This window comes from Hylobates moloch, unplaced genomic scaffold, assembly GCF_009828535.3.
Source record: "Hylobates moloch isolate HMO894 unplaced genomic scaffold, HMol_V3 SCAFFOLD_19, whole genome shotgun sequence".
In the NCBI taxonomy this organism is placed as follows: Eukaryota; Metazoa; Chordata; class Mammalia; order Primates; family Hylobatidae; genus Hylobates; species Hylobates moloch.
In genome coordinates this window covers 59313662-59336422 of record NW_026652294.1, presented here as the reverse complement: position 1 = coordinate 59336422, position 22761 = coordinate 59313662, and the positions used below count along the sequence as shown (strand labels likewise).

At 43.7% G+C, this 22761-nt stretch overlaps 1 protein-coding gene across 3 annotated transcripts in view; it reads left to right on the top strand.

Annotated features, from left to right (window-relative positions):
- The first annotated feature begins 3187 nt into the window (after window positions 1–3187).
- The window catches only part of DENND4C (DENN domain containing 4C), a 143993-nt gene continuing 124419 nt past the window's right edge, over window positions 3188–22761 (top strand). For all 3 annotated transcript variants that reach the window (XM_032139385.2, XM_032139386.2, XM_032139384.2), the window contains exon 1: window positions 3188–3508. The gene's annotated coding sequence lies outside the window, so the exon portion shown is untranslated. The remainder of the gene's footprint in view (window positions 3509–22761) is intronic.

Below are 22761 nucleotides of genomic sequence, written 5' to 3'. Positions count from 1 at the left end.
GGTCAGGCTGGTCTCAAATTCCCGACCTCCGGTGATCCACCCACCTCAGCCTCCCAAAGTGCTGGGATTACAGGCATGAACCATGGCGCCCAGCCTTTATATTAAAATTTAAAATGAGGCCGGGTGTGGTGGCTCACACCTGGAATCCTAGCACTTTGGGTGGCCGGGAAGCGGGCGGATTGCTTGAGCTCAGGAGTTTGAGACCAGCCTGGGCAACGTGGCAAAAAAAAAAAAACAAAAAAATTAAAAATGTGGCCACCCTGTATCCCACTACCTGGAAACTGAGGCAGGAGAATCTTGACCTGGAGGTGGAGGTTGAGACCAAACAACCCATTGCACTCACCTGGCAAAGACAACCTCTGTCTCAAAAAAAAAAAAAAAAAAAAAAAAAAATATATATATATATATATATATAGAAAATAAAATATATATATAAAAATATATATATAATTTAAAATGAACTTATTTCAGTTCTGGGCCCCTAGGCATGCAGTTGGGAAGGTTGCTGAATCAAGAACTTCCAGATCTGAGAACAGTTAACTCAGATGAAAAATTAGTCCCAAAACATTCAAGTTCATTCTATGAAATTTTTGGTGGAAAATGGCAGTGAAAAATCTATGGTAAATCTATAGGACGATTAAGATAGTGAGAAAAATTAAAGAAAATCCTAAGCCTTCCATTGCAAAGTGAGAAAAATCAAGTCAAGTGGAAGAGAGATACTGGCTTCATCCATTTTTCATTTCTGTGGATGCCATAAAAAAAGAGAGAAAAAAAAACAACAACTCTGAATCCCTGAGAGCTAATGAAATGAATGTACCCATTAAGAAATCTTGTCTTGGCCGGGCGCGGTGGCTCACGCTTGTAATCTCAGCACTTTGGGAGGCCGAGGCGGGCGGATCACGAGGTCAGGAGATCGAGACCACGGTGAAACCCCGTCTCTACTAAAAATACAAAAAAATTAGCCGGGCGTGGTGGCGGGCGCCTGTAGTCCCAGCTACTTGGAGAGGCTGAGGCAGGAGAATGGCGTGAACCCGGGAGGCGGAGCTTGCAGTGAGCCGAGGTTGCGCCACTGCACTCCAGCCTGGGCGACAGAGCGAGACTCCGTCTCAAAAAAAAAAAAAAAAAAAAAAAATGCCTCATGTCTGTAATCCCAGAGTTTTGGGAGGCTGAGATAAGAGGATTGCTTGAGTTCAGGTGTTCAAGACTAGCCTGGGCAATATAGTGAGACTTTATATCTTCCCCTACCCCCCAAAAAAATTAGTGGGGTGTGGGTGGGCGGTTGGCACGGGCCGACCGTCCCAGCTACTCGGGAGGCTGAGGTGGGAGGAAGTCAAGGCTGCAGTGAACCCTGTTCATGCCACTGCACTCCAGCCTGGGTGACAGAGGGGGACCCTGTGTCCAAAAAAAAGGCGGGGGGCGAAGAAATCTTGTCTTTCCTTTTCTAGTTGGGATGAGGAAAAATTAAAAAAATATATATGTAAATAAAAAAAGAAACCTTGTTTATATTGCTTTAAAACTGTTAATTTAGACTTTGAGAAGGAAGGAAAAGAAGCCCACAAGCTAAATTTTCTTTGTTTGTTTTTTTTTTTGAGGCAGAGTTTTGCTCTTGTTGCCCAGGCTGGAGTGCAACGGCGCGATCTCGGCTCTCTGCAACCTCCGCCTCCCAGGTTCAAGCCATTCTCCTGCCTTTGCCTCCCGAGTAGCTGGGATTACAGGCATGCACCACCACGCCCGGCTAATTTTGTATTTTTAGTGGAGACGGGGTTTCTCCATGTTGGTCAGGCTGGTCTGGTCTGGAACTCTCGACCTCAGGTGATCCGCCCGCCTCAGCCTCCCAAAGTGCTGGGATTACAGACGTGAGCCACCGCGTTCGGCCCACGAACTAAATTTTGAAGTATTAGATCCTTTCTTAAACTTTTGGTCTTCGGATTGTCAATGTCTAAGATAGTTTCCAGGGGGCCCAAATTGGCTCCAAACTGTTATTAAATAAGCCTTACTTTTATTGCTGCGCATTTTTTCTGAAATCAATTCTGACAGCTTACATGGTTAGAAAAATAGTTTCTGCTATTGAATATAAAACTCAAATTATCCATGGATATGCAATAAACTTCAGAAATTAATGGACAGCAGTGCATTTATGATCCAGGTATAATCTCACATTTTTATGCAAAAATACAGATTAAATAAGCAGAGTGTAATTCTCAGGAAAATGAACATTATTTATGTGGATACTCACCAGATATGCAGAAATCTTACCAGTTCTGATTTTGACCTGCCATGGAATCTCAAGTCATTTGCCTTCCCGCCTCCCCCCCGGTAAAAAAGTTATCTCTACTTCAAACCATTTCCTTCTTCCTAAATAACTAGTAATTTTTTTTCATTTACTTTGATAACTTAAAAATGTTGTTCAAAAATATCCTGCAAAATTTGCATTATAGAGAAACGACTCTGCAGGCGTCTGTGTCGATAATGAGGCTACACTTAGGGGGCGTGAGGGTACTGACAATACAAATGAGCGATTTCTCCATTAGGAATTCCCATCCCCAAATCTGGGCCGAAGGAGCAACACCGAGCGCGGCCAGGGATTCACGGGGTGCACTGGAGCCAAGGGGTTTCGGGAAGCGCCAGCGCGCGGGTCTCTCTGGGGTCCCAGAGCCCCCTACTCACGCGTGGGAATTCCAGCTCCCACCCTGGGAAGGAATCTTCACGTACCTCCTGGCACTGTCCTCAGTGACCTTCAGCCACTCGGCATCACTTTTCCTGTCTTTGAAAACTCCGAGAGAAGCAGCCGCCACCTGCCTCAGGCCAAGGCAATAAACCCACATCACAGGGCGAGTCTGAGCCCTGCAGGAAGGGGTGCACAGCGGCCTCCAGAGCGCTTTCTCCCTAGCTCTGTTTCTGCAGGTTCGGCCGCGCGAACGCGGAGGAGGGGATCAGAGGCCCGCAGGGCTCAGACCCCACGCACTGCGGGGGTCGCACAGGGGTCGGGGGAGGAGGGGAGCGGTGGCCAAAGGGCCTCGACCCTCCCCGGGGGCGGGGCCTGAGCGCCGCCCCGCCCCCTCCCCCCCGCGCCTTCCCCCCCCCCCGCCCTTTTCCACCCGCCCCCGCAGGAGGAAAGGGAGAGGGAGGGGGAAAGGAAAGTGCTGTTTTGTGGAAAGGGGCGGAAGGCGGGGGAGAAAAAGGGAACAGAAACATGGCGGTCAGGTCTTGGGACTCCAGTGCCGCGGGCAGCTCCTAGGCGACCCGCCGGCCGCACTGTCCGACGGCTTATAGCGCGGAGGCACCGGCGCGGGCCAACGCTTCGGCCACTGCCCCTGGGTGTAGGCGGCGCCCCTCGGAGACCCTGCCCGCGAGGCGGCGCAGGCGCAGACCGGACTGAGGCGACGGCGGCCGCTGGAGCTAGTCCCCCGCCCTGCCCTGCCGAGCGCACCCAGGCCGCGAATCCGGTGCTTTCATGCCCCAGGAAGAAGCCGTGTCGGGGTGGCGCTGACAGAGGAGCAGGCAGCAGGTGAGGCTGCGGCGCGGGGCCTTTGGTGGAGGAAGCCTGCGCGGTGCCCTCGCGGGGCCTGCGCTCCAAGGCTGGGAGGGCGCCGGACAGGTAGAGCCGGGAGGGCTGAGTTCCAAGTGTCTGGCCCGCGGGGGGTCGCCGAGGAGGCGGAGAGTGGCTGCGGCTGGCGTTCGTGGCCTAGTTTCTCCGCGGTTTCCGGGGGCGGGGAGTCCCCGGAGCCTGCGGGATGCAGTCGGGGAAAGGCTGCCCCGAAGAGCCTCCCCGCGCCGCCGGCCGGGCCCATAAGAATCGTTTGCGTACAAGCGCGAGGGGTCTGGGCCCGGGGGACCGCCCGGGCGACGGCGGCTTTGGTGGGGGCCGGGGTGCGGAGGGAGCAGGATCGGGAGTTCCCAGAGGGAGTCGAGGCTGAGAGCGCAGAGAGCTAGAGCCGGGGGTGGCGGGCAGTCTCGAGAGGAGTCCGGGGACTGAGAAGTGTCGGGGACAACGGGAAGAGGGGGACCTGGGCAGGTGTCGCTGGTGAATTGAGGACATTTCCTCCTCTGTCTTACGGTGGCCGATCCTCAGGGCTTCTTTATCGGGGATGACTTTCTAGGAAGGCGGGATCCTTTTAACTGGAGTGACTAAACACAAAACCAAGGAATGAAGTCCTAAGGCTGACTCCTGTAAAGAGCTGTAACTTTTTCTGTTTTAAGAATGCCGTCATGTCTTTTTTTTTCCTCCCCTTTTCTGCTTGATAGACCTTTTCCTCTCGAAGACCGTCTTTTATCTGCACTAATAAGGAATTACCCAGTTTTTAAATAGTACCGCCTCCTTCTCCCCTTATGTATGTTTGTCACACGGGAAAATTTAGGGTAGTTACCGCGGGTACTTGTGCAAATGTGAGGGAAAGTGTCATTTCCAGTAGTGAACCCTCAGCTGTCTCTTTGTGCCTCCGAGATACTGTCAAGCGTTGCAGCCTGAGAAATTGACCCACTGAGCCTGCTTGATTGTGTGCAAACCCGTGTTGAGGCATTCTTCCTAGGCCCTAATTTACGTAGGAATAGGTTTTCCCTTCCGGTCTGGGTATAATGAGAGGGGAGAACGTTAGTGCTAAGGCACTAAGTTCTGGATAAATACTTGATTTGATGTGATCGTGTGTATTACTCTATCAGAAATGCAGAGCGTTGTATGATTTTTCTATGTACACGCGATAAGAGCAATATCAGTTGCAAAAGGAAGTTTTCATCTCAGAACATTAAAGGTATCCTTTATTGTTGATCACCATAACATGCAAAAAAGAAACTATATTTTCTGTCCTGTTCTTTATATTACTGTTAAAGAGTTGGTAAACTGCCGTCTTGCTGTGAGACTGGGAAGTCCAGTGAACTTAGGTTTGTATTTATGAACATGATCTGCCTCACATATAGGCTTGCTTTGACTTGTTTTTCTTTCAGTAATGGCAAAGGGTTTTCTGCCACTCAATCCACACTTTCCTCCGCATTGGTATCTCCGTTGACCATTTTGCAAAATAGTTTATTGAGTTAGGGGTCTGATCTTTTGTATAATCTGTTTTAGCGAACTGATCATATGCGACTTGACTTTGGCCAATAGTACCTCGTGCAGTGTACAGTACTACTATTTAGACTTACTGATTTGGGTAATAGAAAAGCTATGATGTTAGAAATGTCGTTGTATATTGGAGAAATTTTGAAGTTGTATATTGGAGAAATGTTGAAGTTGCATATTGGAGTAATTTACTCCTATGTGTTTTGTAAATGAGTGCATTCTATTCTCGAGAGTAAATACAGTATTTTGTAGTATAAACTTAAGCTTTTAGCTGAAGAAATTGGCAGCGTAGTTGGAGTGTGGAGACTATTCTTAAAACGCAAATGTTTTAAATTACAAGGAACTGTAGTGGTGTGTAGGCTGTGACAATTCCTGGTGCCAAATTTGGGAGATTATTTGGTTGAGGTACTTTCTATAAAGAAACATTAAGTATCTGCAATAAAAGTGAATTTGTAGCTATACACAAGGGATTTTACATTATAAATAATAATTCAATAAGGCACCTTTCTTTGCTCTTTGTGCATCTGCCAGTTAAGACCAAAACATCTCATATTTTCACTGGAGCTTCCTGCCAAAGCAAATACTGGTTTTGCATTGGCTTTGCTGCTCAGTTTAAAAGCTAGGGGAATCTCTCAGAGCCTACTCTGGATCTGGAGGCTGCCAGATTAAAAAAAAAAAAAAAAATTGAAAGCTAGGTTTCAGTCATATGCTTGCACCTTAAGTACAGGTTGTAGAGTAAAAAAGAAAGTTGCTGAGTCAGTGGCAGGTTGTTTCATTTGTTCTTTTGATTTGCAAAACGGAATTTCTGTCATAATTTGAATTTCCAGTGTAATATGTTTGCTGAATAGCAAGGGCAAATAAGTTTTCATAATAACTGAATTAAAATGTTAATTTTCTTTCTACTGATGCCATAGATTGTCAGTTTGACAGATAGACGTAATAAAAGGATGCCTTGTTGGAATGGGAAATACCTTTTTATCAGCTAAAATTTGGGGAAAGGATTTTGCATAGTACAGCTGGTGTAAAACAATAGGTCTTTAGCATCAGATTGTAGGATATTCCAAAATTAGGCAGTTTTATTATTTTAAATTTAAAACAATATTTTGCAGGAAGAAGTTTAAAGCTTTAAAACATTTTCTACATATGTAAGTATGTGGATGTAATAGAGCTTAATATGGTATTTGAAACTTTTTTTTTTTTTTTTTTTTGAGATGTAGTCTTGCTTCGTCACCCAAGCTGGAGTGCAGTGGTGCGATCTCTGCGCACTGCAACCTCTGCCTCCTAGATTGAAGTGATTCTCCTGCCTCTGCCTCCCGGATTCAAGCGATTCTTCTGCCTTAGCCTCCCAAATAGCTGGGACTACAGGCGCCCGCCACCACGCCTGGCTAATTTTTGAATTTTTAGTAGAGAAGGGGTTTCGCTGTGTTGGCCAGGTGGCCTGATGTCAGGTGATCCACCTGCCTAGGCCTCCTAAAGTGCTGGGATTACAAGCGTGAGCCACCACACTCAGCCTTTGAAAACTTTTTATTGGAAAAAATGTAACATGATGAAAAGAAATTCAAAAGAAAAAATTTAAATTACTCTCACCTATCTAACACTTATATTTTTCTGTATTCTAATCCTGTTATACTTCTATAATGTAGTAGTATAATATTCTAATCCTATTTGTGCTTGTGTATAATTCTTTGATTAATGTTAATATAATTGTCTTTTAATTTAACATGCTTTCCCTGTTGCTGTAGATTACTATTATTTTACGGCTTTTAATAGTCCAAAGTTATTTTATTTTATTTTTTTTGAGACGGAGTCTCGCTTTGTCACCCAGGCTGGAGTGCAGTGGCGCAATCTCGGCTCACTGCAAGCTCTGCCTCCCGGGTTCATGCCATTCTCCTGCCTCAGCCTCTCCGAGTAGCTGGGACTACAGGCGCCCGCCACCACGTCCAGCTAATTTTTTGTGTTTTTAGTAGAGACAGGGTTTCATCGTGGTCTTGATGTCCTGACCTCGTGATCCGCCCGCCTCAGCCTCTCAAAGTGCTGGGATTACAGGCCTGAGCCACTGTGTCTGGCCCATACTATTTTACTCTTAAAATAATGCTATAATGAATTTATTTTGCTAATATGATGGTCCATGGGTCTATGCCAAATTACTTTTTGAAATTTTGGGAAAGTCAACTTTCTATTCTTTTCTTTTCTTTTTTCTTTTTTTTTTTTTTTTGAGATGAGTCTTGCTCTTGTCACCCAGGCTGGAATGCAATGGCGTGATCTCGGCTCACTGCAACCTCCGCCTCCCAGGTTCAAGTGATTCTTCCTGCCTCAGGGTCCCGAGTAGCTGGGATTACAGATGCCTGCCCCGACACCCAGCTAATTTTTGTATTTTTAGTAGAGACGGGGTTTTGCCATGTTGGCCAGGTTGGTCTTGAACTCCTGACCTCAGGTGATCCACCCGTCTTGGCCTCCCAAAGTGCTGGGATTACAGGTGTGAGCCACCACACCTGGCCGAAAGTCAACTTTCTTTGAATTACTTTCTTTGCAGTGGATCATTAGGACTGCTACAATATAGTACTTAATTGAGAACTGAATTGAAACAACGTGAAAGACTGTAGATGTGCATGTATCACTTGAATTCATTGAGTGAAAATCAAAATATAAATTCATAATTCTGTTAATGACTTGCTACTAGTTTGTGTACATTAACTTATGATATAAGAAGTAATGTAATTCTTATACTCTTATACTTCAGTGATATTGTGGGGCTTAAATTTTTTTTTTTTTTTTTTTTTTTAAAGACAGAGTTTTGCTTTGTCACCCAGGCTGGAGTGCAATGGTGTGATCTTGGCTCACTGCAAGCTCTGCCTCCCGGGTTCACGCCATTCTCCTGCCTCAGCCTCCTGAGTAGCTGGGACTACAGGCGCCCACCACCTCGCCTGGCTAATTTTTTGTATTTTTAGTAGAGACGGGGTTTCACTGTGTTAGCCAGGATGGTCTCGATTTCCTGACCTCGTGATCCACCCGCCTCGCGCTCCCAAAGTGCTGGGATTACAGGCGTGAGCCACCGCACCCAGCCAAGTGTTCTTTGTTTCAATCAAACCTAATTACAATCCAGATTTATTATCTCTTGGTTTACAGAAGAGTCATCTTTTTTTTTTTTTTGAGACGGAGTCTCGCTGTGTCACCCAGGCTGGAGTGCAGTGGCGTGATCTCAGCTCACTGCAAGCTCCTTCTCCCAGGTTCATGCCATTTTCCTGCCTCAGCCTCCCGAGTAGCTGGGACTACAGGCGCCCACCATCTCGAGTAGAGATGGGGTTTCACCAGGGTCTCGATCTTCTGACCTCGTGATCTGCCCGCCTCGGCCTGGGATTACAGGCGTGAGCCACTGCGCCTGGCCAGAAGAGTCATCTTATATATTTTTGTAATATTTTAATTTGTTTTTGTAATATTTAAAGGTTGTTCTCGAATCGAGTTTTTTCTTTGATATGTTTTTATTTCTTTTTTTTTTCATTTTATTAGCCAGGAGATACTCTCATCCGATAATCTAGTTTTTTATTGTGTATGTACAGTTTAATTATCTCTTAATTTAGGGATTCTTAGATCCTAAAAGCATAAATGTTGAAAATCTTTTTTTAAATTATGGAAAGAGGATCTATTAAAGAGGTACTTTTCTATCTGCTGGGAATAGTAAGAACAATAATATAAAAAGGTGACTAGTAAGGTCTAATAGGTTAAACAGCCCTATAAATAAGCACCGCAACTACAACACAACAACTATAGAATAGAGCAAAATATGCTGCAGGAGCAGAGGGAAACACTTGTGTAGTGTGGATTAGAGAAGGTTTACATAGAATAAGACATCTGATTAAAAACTTACAACTTGCTGTAAAAAGGCATAAAGTAATGAAAAAATGTGATGAAGTTTATTAATATGCAAGTAATTTAGAGGGAGTGGGTACTAAGCTGGAGAGTAAGTAGAGGCTGTGTCATGAAGGGTCTTACAGTCAAGTAAGAAATTAAGACTATATTGTAGAGAACAGGGAGCCGTTGGAAGATTTAAGCTGTTAAATATTTTGGCTCCATTATGAAGGAGGGATTGGGAGAGCAGTTTGAGTGAGGGCGCAGGTTCATCATCCAGAACATCTTGAAGGTACCTAGGCATGAATTGAGAACAGCATGGTAGGGATAGAAAAAAGTGGATAGACTTGAGAACTGTTACATAATACAAACATTTCCTGTGGCCCACAGGCCATGTCGCTTTAGCCTTATCTTCTTGCCCACTGTGTACCTGCCACACCAGTCTACTTTCAAGTTTTTTCCCTCAGAGGCTTTGCATATATACTATTCCATTTGCATGCTGCTTTTTCTAAAAGATCATTTCTGGTCCCCAGTCACACTGTCTAGTTAGGCGGATGAGTTACTATCTATTCCAGCATCTTGCTGTTTTAATCTGTAGAATTTCTTTCTTTTTCTTCCTTTTTCACATTTGTTCCTCTTATTATTTGGGCAATTATAGGCGATTTGACTTTTTCTTTTTGAGATGGAGTTTTGCTCTTGTTGCCCGGGCTGGAGTGCAATGGCGCAATCTCGGCTCACTGCAACCTCCGCCTCCCTAGTTCAAGCAATTCTCCTGCCCCAGCTTCCTGAGTAGCTGGGATTACAGGCACGCACCACCACGCCCGGCTAATTTTTTGTATTTTTAGTAGAGATGGGGTTTCATCATGGCCAGGCTGGTCTTGAACTCCTGACCTCGGGTGATCCACCCACCTTGGTCTCCCAGAGTGCTGGGATTATAGGCGTGAGCCACCGCGCCCAGCCGACAGCTTTTAGATTTCTTAGGATTTTTGTTTGTTTGTTTGTTTTTATTTTTGTTTTTTGTTTTTGAGGCAGAGTCTCGATCTGTCACCCAGGCTGGAGTGTAGTGGCGCGATCTCGGCTTACTGCAACCTCCGCATCCCGGGTTCAAGCGATTCTTCTGTCTCAGTCTCCCTAGTAGCTAGGACCACAGGCTTGTGCCACCATGCCTGGCTAATTTTGTGTGTGTGTGTTTTTAGTAGAGACAGGTTTCAGCGAGACTAGGATGGTCTCGATCTCCTTACTTCGTGATCCCCCCGCCTCGACCTCCCAAAGTGCTGGGATTACAGGCGTAGCCATCGCACCCAGCCAGGATTTTCTTTGTACACAATCATTTCTGCAGAGAAAGCCAGTTGTACTTAATCATTTCCAATCTGTATGCCATTTTCTTCCTGCCTGTTGCCGCTGGTTAGATTAATGCTATCCACTAGAAGTATAATATAAACCAAGTATGTAATTTAAATTTTATAGTACCCCCACACTAAAAAAGTAGCGATAAGTGAAATTAAATTTAATGTATTTTAAATTTCACTACATCCAAAATATTATTCAATATGGGTAGTAATTTCCTAGGGCTGCCATAGTAAATTACTGCAAAGTGGGTGGTTTCTAACAGCTTAAATTTATTTTCTGACAGTTCTGGAAAGTAGAAATAAGAGGTCAGGGTGTCAGGAGAGCTGTGCTCCCACTGTAGGCTCTAGGGAAGACCCCTCCTTGACTCTTCCTCTATTTCTTTCTTTCTTTTTTTTTTTTTTTGAGATAGAGTTTCACTCGTGTTGCCCAGGCTGGAGTGCAATGGTGTGATCTCAGCTCACTGCAACCTGTGCCTCCTGGATTCGAGCGATTCTCCTGCCTCAGCCTCCCGAGTAGCTGGGATTACAGGCATGCACCACCATGCCCGGATAATACTGTATTTTTAGTCAGGCTGGTCTCGAACTCCCAATCTCGGGTGATCTGCCCACTTTGGCCTCCCAAAGTGCTGAGATTACAGGTGTGAGCCACTGTGCCCAGCCTCTTCCTATTTCTAGTGGTTGCTAGCAGTCCTTAGAGATACAGGAACTGGTTAGGTTTTTCCTTCCTTCCTTCCTTCCCTCCTTCCTTCCTTCCTTCTTTTCTTTTCTTTTCTTTTCTTTGTCTTTTTTTTTGAGACAGAATTTCGCTCTTGTGGCCCACTCTGGAGTGCAATGATGTGATCTCGGCTCACTGCAACCCCCGTACCCCGGGTTCAAGTGATTCTCCTGCCTCAGCCTCCTAAGTAGCTAGGATTACAGGCATGCGCCATCACGCCCATCTAATTTTATATTTTTAGTAGAGATGGGGTTTCACTATGTTGGTCAGGCTGGTCTCGAACTCTTGACCTCAGGTGATCCACCCACCTTGGCCTCCCAAAGTGCTGGGATTGTAGGCGTGAGCCACCTTGCCTAGCCTATAATATTCCTTTGTTCTTTTTTTAATGTGTAGAGGATGTGCAGCGATAATGCCTTCTATCATTGCTCATATTGGTAATTCCAGCCTCTTGCTTTTTCCTTAATCTACAGATACTGATATTTATTATTCCTTGTTTATTTTAAATTTTGTTGATTTCTGCATTTTATTATTTTTTTCCACTACTTCCCCTTGGTTTAGTCTGCTCTTTTTTTCCCGAGCATCTTGAGGTGGACATTTATGTCATTGATTTTAGAACTTTCTTATTTTCTAATATAAGTGCTTAAAGCTGTGAATTTCCTTCTAAATACTGTTTTAGCCACATCTCATAAATTGATTTCTTCTCTTCATTCAGTTCAAAATATTGTCTAATTTCTTTTGCAGTTTCTTTTTTGATCAGGGGTTATTTAGGATACTATTATTGAATTTCTAAATCCTGGAGAATTTTATATAGTATCTTTATATTAATGATTTCAAGTTTAATTCCGTTGTAGTCAGAGAACATGCTGCATAATTTATATTCTTTTTTTTTTTTTTTTTTTTTTTTTGAGATGGAGTCTTGCTGTGTCATCCAGGCTGGAGTGCAGTGGCACTCCCCATCTCTACTAAAAATACAAAAATTACTCACTGCAACCTCCACCTCCCAGATTCAAGCAATTCTCCTGTCTCAGCCTCCCGAGTAGCTGGGATTACAAGCGCACACCACCATGCCCAGCTAATTTTTGTATTTTTAGTAGAGATGGGGTTTCATCGTGTTGGCCAGGCTAGTCTTGAACTCTTGACCTGAGATGTTAACGCCTGCCTTGGCTTCCCCAAGTACTGGGATTACAGGCGTGAGCCACCGTGCCCGGCCAATTTATATTCTTTAAAATATTTCCAGGCTTGTTTTACAGTCCAGGATATGGTTTATCTTGGTGAATGTTCTGTGTGTGCTTGAAAAGATGGTTTATCTTGCTGTTGTTGGTTGTAGTAGTCTATAAATAACAATTATGTCAAGTTGGTTGATAATGTTCTTCAGATCTTACATGTTTTTAATAATTTTCTGTTTACTTGTTCTGTGAATTATTGCATCAATAAGGAGTGTTGAACTCCTCCCTGTGATTGTGGATCTGTTTATTTCTCCTTTCAGGTATGTCAGTTTTTGCTGCATGCACTTTGATACTCTCTTGTTAGGTGTACACAGTCTTAAGTAATTTAACCAGGGGGATACATTCTGAGGAATGCATCATTGGGCAATTTCTTTATTGCGCGAGCATCATATAGTGTGCTTACATGATCCTAGATGGTGTAGTATGCTACACTTGTAGGCTATAGCCTATAGCCTATTGCTTCTAGGCTACAAACCTGTACAGCATATTACTGTACTGATAACTATAGGTAGTTATAACATAATGGTGAATATTTGTGTATCTAAGCATAGAAAAGATACAATAAAAATACAGTATAAAAGGACCGGGAACCAGGTACGGTGGCTCACGCCTGTAATCCCAGCACTTTGGGAGGCTGAGGTCAGGAGTTCGAGACCAGCCTGGCCAACATAGTGAAACCCCATCTCTACTAAAAATACAAAAATTAGCCTGGCATAGTGGTGTGTGCCTGTAGTCCCAGCTACTCGGGGGGCTGAGGCAGGAGAATCATTTGAACCTGGGACACAGAGGTTGCAGTGAGCTGAGATCATGCCACTTCACTCCAGCTTGGGCAACAGAGTGAGATTTCATCTCAAAAAAAAAAAAAAAAAAAAAAAAGGCCAGGCATGGTTGCTCACACCTGTAATCCCAGCACTTTGGGAGGCTGAGGCAGGCAGATCACTTAAGGTCAGGAGTTTGGGCCGGGCACGGTGGTTCACGCTTGTAATCCCAGCACTTTGGGAGGCCGAGGCGGGTGGATCACGAGATCAGGAGATCGAGACCACGGTGAAACCCTGTCTCTACTAAAAAATACAAAAAAATTAGCCGGGCGTGGTGGCGGGCGCCTATAGTCCCAGCTACTCGGAGAGGCTGAGGCAGGAGAATGGCGTGAACTCGGGAGGCAGAGCTTGCAGTGAGCCGAGATTGCGCCACTGCACTCCAGCCTGGGTGACTGAGAGAGACTCTGTCTCAAGAAAAAGAAAAAAAAAAAAAAAAAAAGGAGTTTGAGGCCTGCCTGGCCAACATGGTGAAACTGTGTCTCTATTAAAAACTCAAAAATTAGCCTGTTATGGTGGTGGACGCCTGTAATCCCAGCTATTTGGGAGGCTGAAGTAGGAGAATTGAACCCAGGGGGCAGAGGTTGCAGTGAGCCGAGATCACGACACTGCACTCCAGCCTAGGTGACAGAGTGAGACTCTTTCTAAAAACAGAACAGAACACAACAGAACACAGAACAGAATGGAACACAGAACAGAACAGATATGAAAGATAAACATGGTACACCTATAATAGGACACTTACCACGAGAGGAACTTGCAGGAGTGGAAGTTGCTCTGGGCGAGTCAGTGAATGAGGGGTGGTGAATGAATGTGAAGGCCTAGGATATTACTGTGCCCTACTGTACACTTTATGAACAATGTACAGTTAGGCTGCACTAAATTCATCAAATTTTTTCTTTGTTCAATAGTAAATTAACTTTAGCTTATTGTAACCTTTTGACTTTATAAACTTTAAAATGTTTGTTGTTTTTTGACTCTCGTTACAACACTTAAATACAAACACATTATACAGCTGTACAAAAATATTTTTCTTTAAATCCTTATTCTGTAAGCTTTTTTCTATTTAAAAAGTGAATTTTGTTTTTTAGAGATAGTCTTGCTATGTTGCTTAGGCTGGCCTCCAACTCCTGGGCTCAAGTGATTCTCTGGCCTCAGCCTCCTAAGTTGCGTGCCACTGCATCTGGCCTTTTTTTTCGTTTTTCTTTTTTTTTTTACTTTTTAAACTTTTTTGTTGGAAATGAAGACATAAGCACACACATTAGCCTAGGGCCCACACAAGGTCAGGATTATCAATATCAGTGTCTTCTACCTTCGCATCTTGTCCTACTGGAAGGTCTCCAGGGGCAATACTCATGTGGATCTGTCTGGACTACCCCCTGAAGGAACCTGCCTGAGGCTGTTTTTAGGTAGCTTTTAAAAAACATAAGTAGAATGGTGACTCTCGCCTGTAATCCCAGCACATTGGGAGGCTGAGGTGGGACGATCGCTTGAGCTCAGGAGATTGGGACCAGCCTGGGCAACACAGTAAGACCCCACCTTAAAAAAAAAAAAGTAAGTAGAAAGAGTACACTCAAATGATGTTTAAAAGTATGACATAGGTTGGGTGTGGTGGCTCATGCTTGTAATCCTACTGCTGTGGGAATCTGAGATGGGAGGATCGCTTGAGCCCAGGAGTTTGAGACCAGCCTGGGCAACATGTATCCACCATTAAATTATTGTACCAAATAGTTTCATCTCCATGAGATTATTCTACTTCAGCTCTTAAGCCCGCTCTGCCTTTCCCTAAGCCCTTGGCAGCTACTGTTTTTTTTTTTTTACTATTTCTATAGTTTTGCCTTTTCTGGGATGTCTTATAATTGAAATCATATAGTATGTAGCCTTTTTAGACTAGCTTCTTTCACTTAGCAGTATACGTTTAAGGGTCATTTACATCATTCTGTGGTTTGCTAGCTCATTAATTTTTATTGCTAAATAATCCATTGTATGGATGTATTCCAGTTTGTTTATCCATTCACCTATCAAAGGACATCCTTGGTTCCAGGTTTTGGTGATTACGAATAAAGCTGCTTATAATCATTGTGTGCAGGTTTTGTGTGACTATACGTTTTTAAATCAATTTGGATAATCAGATACCTCAGGAATGTGATTGCTGGATCATATGGTAGGCCTGTATTTAGCTTTGTAAGAAACTGCCAAACTGCCTTCCAAAAGGGCTGTTTTATTTTGTATTTCCATCAGCAGTGAATGTTAGAGTTCCTGTTCGCATTTTCATTCGTATTTGGTATTGTCGGTTTTTTGATTGTAGCTATTCTAATAGGTGTTTATTGATATCTCATTGCTATTTCTTTCTTTTTTTTTTTCTTTTTTTTTTTTTTGAGACGGAGTCTCGATTTGTCAACCAGGCTGGAGTGCAATGGCGAGATCTCGGCTCTCTGCAACCTCTGCCTCCTGGGTTCAAGCGATTGTCCTGCCTCAGCCTTCTGAGTAGCTGGGACTGCAGGCGCATGCCACCATGCCCGGCTAATTTTTGTATTTTTAGTAGAGACGGGGTTTCACCATGTTGGCTAGGCTGGTCTTGATCTCCTGACCTCGTGATCCACCCGCCTTAGCCTCCCAAATTGCTAGGATTACAGGTGTGAGCCACCGTGCCTGGCCTAAGTTTTTCCTTTTTAAAGTTAGCTTTATTGAGATATAATTTACACACCATAAAATTCACCTATTTAAAGGGGGTATCTTGATGTTTTCCAGTATATCTACAGTTTTGCAATCATTAGCATAATCTAATTTTAAAGCATTTTAATCACCCCAGAAAGAACCATTGTATACATTAGCAGTCACTCTCCAATCCCTCTCTCCTGGACCCCTAGCCCTAGATAACCACTAATTTATTTTCTGACTTTATAGATTTACCTATTTTGGACATTTCATAGAAATGAAGTCATACAATATGTGATCTTTTGTAACTGGCTTCTTTCATTTAGGATAGTGTTTTTCAGGTTCACCCATGTTGTAGTATGTATCACTCCTTCATTCCTTTTTTAAAAAATTCTGACAAAATTCACATAACATGAAATTTGCCGTTTTAACTGCTTAAAATATGTAATTCAGTGGTGTTCAGTACATTCACAATGTCATGCAAGTATTACCACGAACTAAATGTTCCCAAATGTTTTCGTCATCCTAAAAGGAAACGCTGTACCCTTTAAGCGGTCTCTCCCCATTCCCAGTCTCCTAGTCCCTGCCACCCAGTAATCTGTTTTTTTCTCTATGGATTTGCCTATTGTGGATATTCCTATAAGTGGACTTATGCAATGTGTGACCTTTTGTGTCTAGCTTCTTTGACTTAGCATAATGCTTTCTAGGTTCAGTAGTACTTCATTCCTTTTTATGGCTGAATAATACTACGTTCTATAGAAACAAGACATTTTGTTTATCATGACTTCATGGACATTTACATTGGTTCTACCTTTTGGCTATTCTGAGTAGTGCTGCTATGAACATTTACATACAGATTTTTATGTTTGTTTTTGAGACGAGATCTAGCTCTGTCACCCAGACTGGAGTACAGTGGCACAGTCGTTGCTCACTGCAGCCTCAACCTTCCAGGCTCAATGATCTTCCTGCCTTAGCCTCCTGAGTAGCTGGGACTGTGGGTTTGCGCCGCCACATCTGGGTAATTTTTAAAAATTTTTTTGTATAGTCAGGGTCTTACTGTGTTGTCTGGGCTGGTCTTTTTTTTTTTTTTTTTTTCTTTTTTTTTGAGATGGAGTCTTACTCTGCCACCCAGGCTGAAGTGCAGTGGCGCAATCTCGGCTCACTGCCACCTCCGCCTCCCGGGTTTAAGCGATTCTCCTGCCTCAGCCCCCCAAGTAGCTGGGAATACAGGTGCACACCATCACACCTGGCTAAATTTTGTATTTTGAGTAGAGATGGGATTTCGCCATGTTAGTCAGGCTGGTCTTGAACTCCCGACCTCAGGTCATCCACCCGCCTTGGCCTCCCAAAATGCTGGGATTACAGGCGTGAGCCTCCTCACCTGGCCGTTTGTTTTTAATTTGTCCTATCTCTTGTTTGTTCCTTTTTGGATTACTTGAGTATATTTTCGTATTCCATTTTATCTTCACATTGGCTGATTAGCTGTATGTCTTGATTTTTAAAAGTAGTTGCCTTCGCCGGGTGTAGTGGCTCACACCTGTAATCCCAGCACTTTGGGGGGCTGAGGCGGGAGGATCACGAGGTCAAGAGATCGAGACCATCCTGGCTAACACAGTGAAACCCCGTCTCTACTAAAAATACAAAAAATTATCTGGGCATGGTTGCACGTGCCTGTAGTCTCAGCTACCCGGGAGGCTGAGGCAGGAGAATTGCTTGAACCTGGGAGGTGGAGTTTGCAGTGAGTGGAGATCGCGCCACTGCACTCCAGCCTGGGCGACAGAGCGAGACTCCACCTCAAAAAAAAAAAAAAAAAAAGTTGCCTTAGGGTTTATAAAATGCATCTTTAACTTTATGTATAAGCTGGGAGTCTTAATTCAGTACAGTTTCGTTCTCCCCATCTGTGTCTAATTTTCCTCACAAAGGGATAATGCTAGACCTCCCTTGTTGGGTTGTTATGAATATGAAATGAGTTACTAGATGTGAAATACTTTGAGCATAGCTCATGTTTTTATTCATATCAAGAATAATAGGCCGGGCGCGGTGGCTCACGCTTGTAATCCCAGCACTTTGGGAGGCCGAGGCGGGCGGATCACGAGGTCAGGAGATCGAGACCATGGTGAAACCCCGTCTCTACTAAAAAATACAAAAAATTAGCCGGGCGTGGTGGCGGGCGCCTGTAGTCCCAGCTACTTGGAGAGGCTGAGGCAGGAGAATGGCGTGAACCCGGGAGGCGGAGCTTGCAGTGAGCCGAGATTGCGCCACTGCACTCCAGCCTGGGCGACAGAGCGAGACTCCGTCTCAAAAAAAAAAAAAAAAAAGAATAATAGAAAAAAACTTTATTAGAAGTTCTTCAGTTTGCAGATTGCAGGTTTCTTTTCCAACCTACCTTAGCTGTCTACATGCATAATCACACCCTACACTAGTAGTTCTCAATTCTGGCTGTATATTCTAAATGGGCAGCTTAAAAAATATTGATAGTAGTGGGCCACCTTCAGAAATTCATATTTTATTGGTCTGAGATATATATATATATTTTTTTTTTTTTTTGAGACGGAATCTCACTCTGTCGCCCAGGCTGGAATGCAGTGGCGCAATCTCGGCTCACTGCAAGCTCCGCCTCCCAGGTTCACACCATTCTCCTGTCTCGGCCTCCGGAGTGGCTGGGACTACAGGCGCCTGCCACCGCGCCCGGCTAATTTATTGTATTTTTAGTAGAGACGGGGTTTCACCGTGGTCTCGATTTCTTGACCTCGTGATCCACCCGCCTCGGCCTCCCAAAGTGCTAGATTACAGGCGTGAGCCACCGCGCCCGGCCTTGGTCTGATATATTTTTAAAAAGTGTTCCAGGGCCAGGCGCGGTGGCTCACACCTGTAATCCTAGCACTTTGGGAGGCTGAGGCGGGCAGATCACGAGGTCAGGAGATCGAGACCATCCTGGCTAACAAGGTGAAACCCCGCCTCTACTAAAAACACAAAAATTAGCCAGGTGTGGTGGCAGGCACCTGTAGTCCCAGCTACTCGGGAGGCTGAGGCAGGAGAATGGCGTGAACCCGGGAGGCGGAGCTTGCAGAGAGCCAAGATGGCGCCAGTGCACTCCAGCCTGGGCGACAGAGTAAGACTCAGTCTCAAAAAAAAAAAAAAAAAGTGTTCCAGGTGGCTGCAATGTATAGTCAGGATGGAGAACCATTACCCTAGACTTTATCACCATGATCTATAACTTATTTTGTAAGCATCGGGCTGGGCGCGGTGGCTCACTCCTATAATCCCAGCACTTTGGAAGGCCAAGGTGGGTGGATCACAAGGTCAGGGGTTCGAGACTAGCCTGGCCAACATGGTGAAACCCTGTCTCTACTAAAAATACAAAAAATTAGCCAGGCGTGGTGGCATGTGCTTGTAATCCCAGCTACCGAGAAGGCTGAGGCAGGAGAATCTCTTGCACCCAGGAGGTGGAGGTTGCAGTGAGCAGAGATCACGCCATTGCACTCCAGCTTGGACGACAGCGCGAGACTCCGTCTCAAAAAAAAAAAAAACCAAATTGTAAGCATCTAACTCTGACCTCCACTTCCTCTTTTACTAACTCACATACTCTAGTACCCTATTTTGATATTTCTTGGAATCCTATTTTTTTTTATTTTTTCATTTTTCTCACTGGACATTTCTTGGATTCCATCAAGACCTTCAGGCCAGTAGCTACACCATTTTTTCACTGTCCATCATTCTCCTCATATATTCTCTTCCTAACTTATCCAATTATATTGATTCATTTAATAAAAATTTTAGTAAGTATTAGTGCTCTGTGTGTATCATTCTGTGGTGTTAAGTGATAAACTGTTGTTATTCTCTTCCTTCATTGTAATCAAGGCAAAACTTCAACCCTGATTACACTCAGTTCTTTGTCAACTCTGTAATACCTTGAACCTGAGCAATGGAGTGTGGCTAGAGAAAACAAATATGCTAGCTCATCTCATTTAAATTTATGACCACACATATCCATTGTGCCTACAGCATTGCTGTGTCTGCTTGTCCTTCTACTTTGTTTGCTAAGAAGACTGTAATCTCTTTCCTTCTAGACTCTTAGTTGTTTTTTAAAAAATTATTATTTTTTATTATAGAGACGAGGTCTTGCTATGTCAAGCAATCCTCCCACCTTGGCTTCCCAAAGTGTTGGGATTGCAGGCGTGAGCCACTGCACTGGGCATGTTTGTTTGTTTATTTATTGATTTAAGTATTGTATATAATGTTTTTATTTTCTGCAGCGAAAATGATTCCTACTTGCAGACTACTTTTTTTTTTTTTAAGCCAACTCATCTATGTTCATCTATGTTGTGACTTCTTGTGTATTTAAGGATTTTGCTTCTGGGTTATCTTTGATATTTTTGTTATGGTTTGTTTGTTTTATTTATTTATTTTTTTATCTAGACCTGCACATCCCCTGTATTATTTTTCCTGCCGAATCATTTTTCTTGGCGTATGAACATGCTATAACTCTTAATTCTCTAACTTCAATAGGGATGGCAAAAGGAAAAAAACAAAAACAGCTCATTTCTCACACACACCTTTCCTTCTCATTTACAGCAAAATTTGTCAGAAAGAATTGCTCATTCTCAGTATCTCTACCCTCTAAGATTCCATTTTTTCCCCAACTCTTTCCAGGTTGGCCCTTTTCCACTTGCGCCAACTAAAATCACTCTTGTCAGTGTTCTCAATCCTTAAATTACTCTGCCTCTCATCAGCATTTGACACAGGTGATTGATCAGTTCCTGTTTTTATAAAAACTTTACTTGGTTTTCTGGATGCCACATCATCTTTATTCTTTCCTAATTTATGGCAGCTCCTTCTCTATCTTATTTTCTAGCTCGTCTCTCCTCACCTGAAGGTTGTTGTATCCCACCTAGACTTAGGCTTTGTAACTTTTCTTTATCAGTATTCGTCAGTTAGTATTTGACAATTCTTTGAGTATCTTATCTAATGCCATGGCTGTAAGCATTATTAATTTGCTCTTGACTCAGGCCTTGACATGCCTTCACGTCTTCATGGAACTCCACACTGTAATGGACTGCTTTTTCTTTTTTCAAGACAGAGTCTCAGTCTGTCACCCAGGCCGGAGTACAGTGGTGCAATTATAGCTCATTGTAACCTTGAATTCCTGGTCTCAAGCGATCTTCCTGCCTCAGCCTCCTGAGTAGCTAGGACTATAGGTGCATACTACCACACTTGGCTAATTTTATTGTTGTTATTGAGACTGGGTCTTGCTGTGTTGCCCAGGCTGGTCTCAAACACCTGGCCTCAGGCATCATCCCACCTTGGCCTCCCAAGGGACTGGGTTTATAGGTGTGAGCCACTGTGCCCTGCCAGGACTGCCTTTTCTACATCTCTTGAATATTTTAATAGGCATGTCAATTTTAACTTGTCCGAAAAAGAATTATTGGTTTATTTCCTCAAACCTACCCTTTTCTTAGACTTTACCCTCTCAGTAAATGGTACTATCGTTTACCCGCTTAATCAAGCCACAAACTGGAAATCATACTTGCTTTCTCTTTTTTTTTCCCCTTATACTTCCAATCCACCAGTAGCAGCTTTACCTTCAAACTATATCCCCAATATTATAATTTCTTGCTGCTCCCACTCGTTTGCCCTAATATAAGCCATTTTTATCATCTCTTTTCTGGGTTATTTTAATTGCCTTCTATCTGCTCTCCCTTGCTTCCATTCTTTTCTCCTTCTAGTTTGTTTTCACAACAGCTAAAATGAAAAACATAAATAGTAACATGTCACTCTCATTTAAAGGCCCCTCATAGTTTTTCATCATATTTAGAAAAAAATCCAAAGACCTAGTCTTAGCCTAAAAGGCCTTACTTGATTTCTGCTTCACTGACCTCATCTCCTACTATTCTTCTAAGCTCCAGAGCCACTGGCCTTGCTGTTCCTCAAAGACCAAGTTACTTACTGCTTTAAGGCTTTTATTATTGACTTTTTTCCTGCCTGGAATGTTCTTCCTTTATTATCATATGATTTGCTTGCTCCTTCATGCCACTTAGGTCCCTGCTTAGATCTTACTTCTTTTTTTTTTTTTATTTTGAGATGGAGTCTCACTCTTGTTGCCCAGGCTGGAGTACAATGGCACGATCTTGGCTCACCGCAACCTCCGTCTCCCAGGTTTAAGCGATTCTTCTGCCTCAGCCTCCCGAGTAGCTGGAATTACAGGCATGTGCCACCTCGCCTGGCTAATTTTTGTATTTTTAGTAAAGACGGGGTTTCTCCATGTTGGTCAGGCTGGTCTCGAACTCCCGACCTCAGGTGATCTGCCCGCCCCAGCTTCCCAAAATGCTGGGATTACAGGTGTGTGCCTCCGTGCCTGGCTAGATCTTACTTTACTTCTTCAGAGAGGTATTCCCTGGTGACACCATAAAAATAGGCCCCTCCCTTCCACTTTCTCTCTGTTTTGATTTACTTTTCTTCACAGCACCTATTTTTTTTTTTTTTTTTTTTTTTGAGACCGAGTCTTGCTCAGTCACCTAGGCTGGAGTGTAGTGGCACGATCTCAGCTCACTGCAACCTCTGCCTCCTGGTGATTCTTGTGCCTCAGACTCCAGAGTAGCTGGGATTACAGGCGTGAGCCACTACGGCCAGCTAATTTTTGTATTTTTAGTAGAGATGGGGTTTCACCGTGTTGGTCAGGTTGGTCCCAAACACCTGACCTCAGTTGATCCACCTGTCTCGGTCTCCCAAAATGCTGGGATTACAGGTGTGAGCCACCACGCCCGGCCACACAGCATCTATATTTTTGAAAATATAAGTTTACTAATTATTTTCCAACCTTAATATAAGCTCTATGAAGACAAGTATTTGGTATTTTCATTGCTTTAATTCCCAACATTTAAAACGATGTTTGAGACCCTGTCATAAGTTATTAATATACCAGTAGTAATTTTTTTTTTTTTTTTTTGAGACGAAGTCTTGCTCTTGTCCCCCAGGCTGGAGTGCAATGGTGCAATCTTGGCTCACTGCAACCTCTGCCTCCCGGGTTCAAATGATTCTCCTGCCTCAGCCTCCCGAGTAGCTGGGATTACAGGTGCCTGCCACCACGCCCGGCTAATTT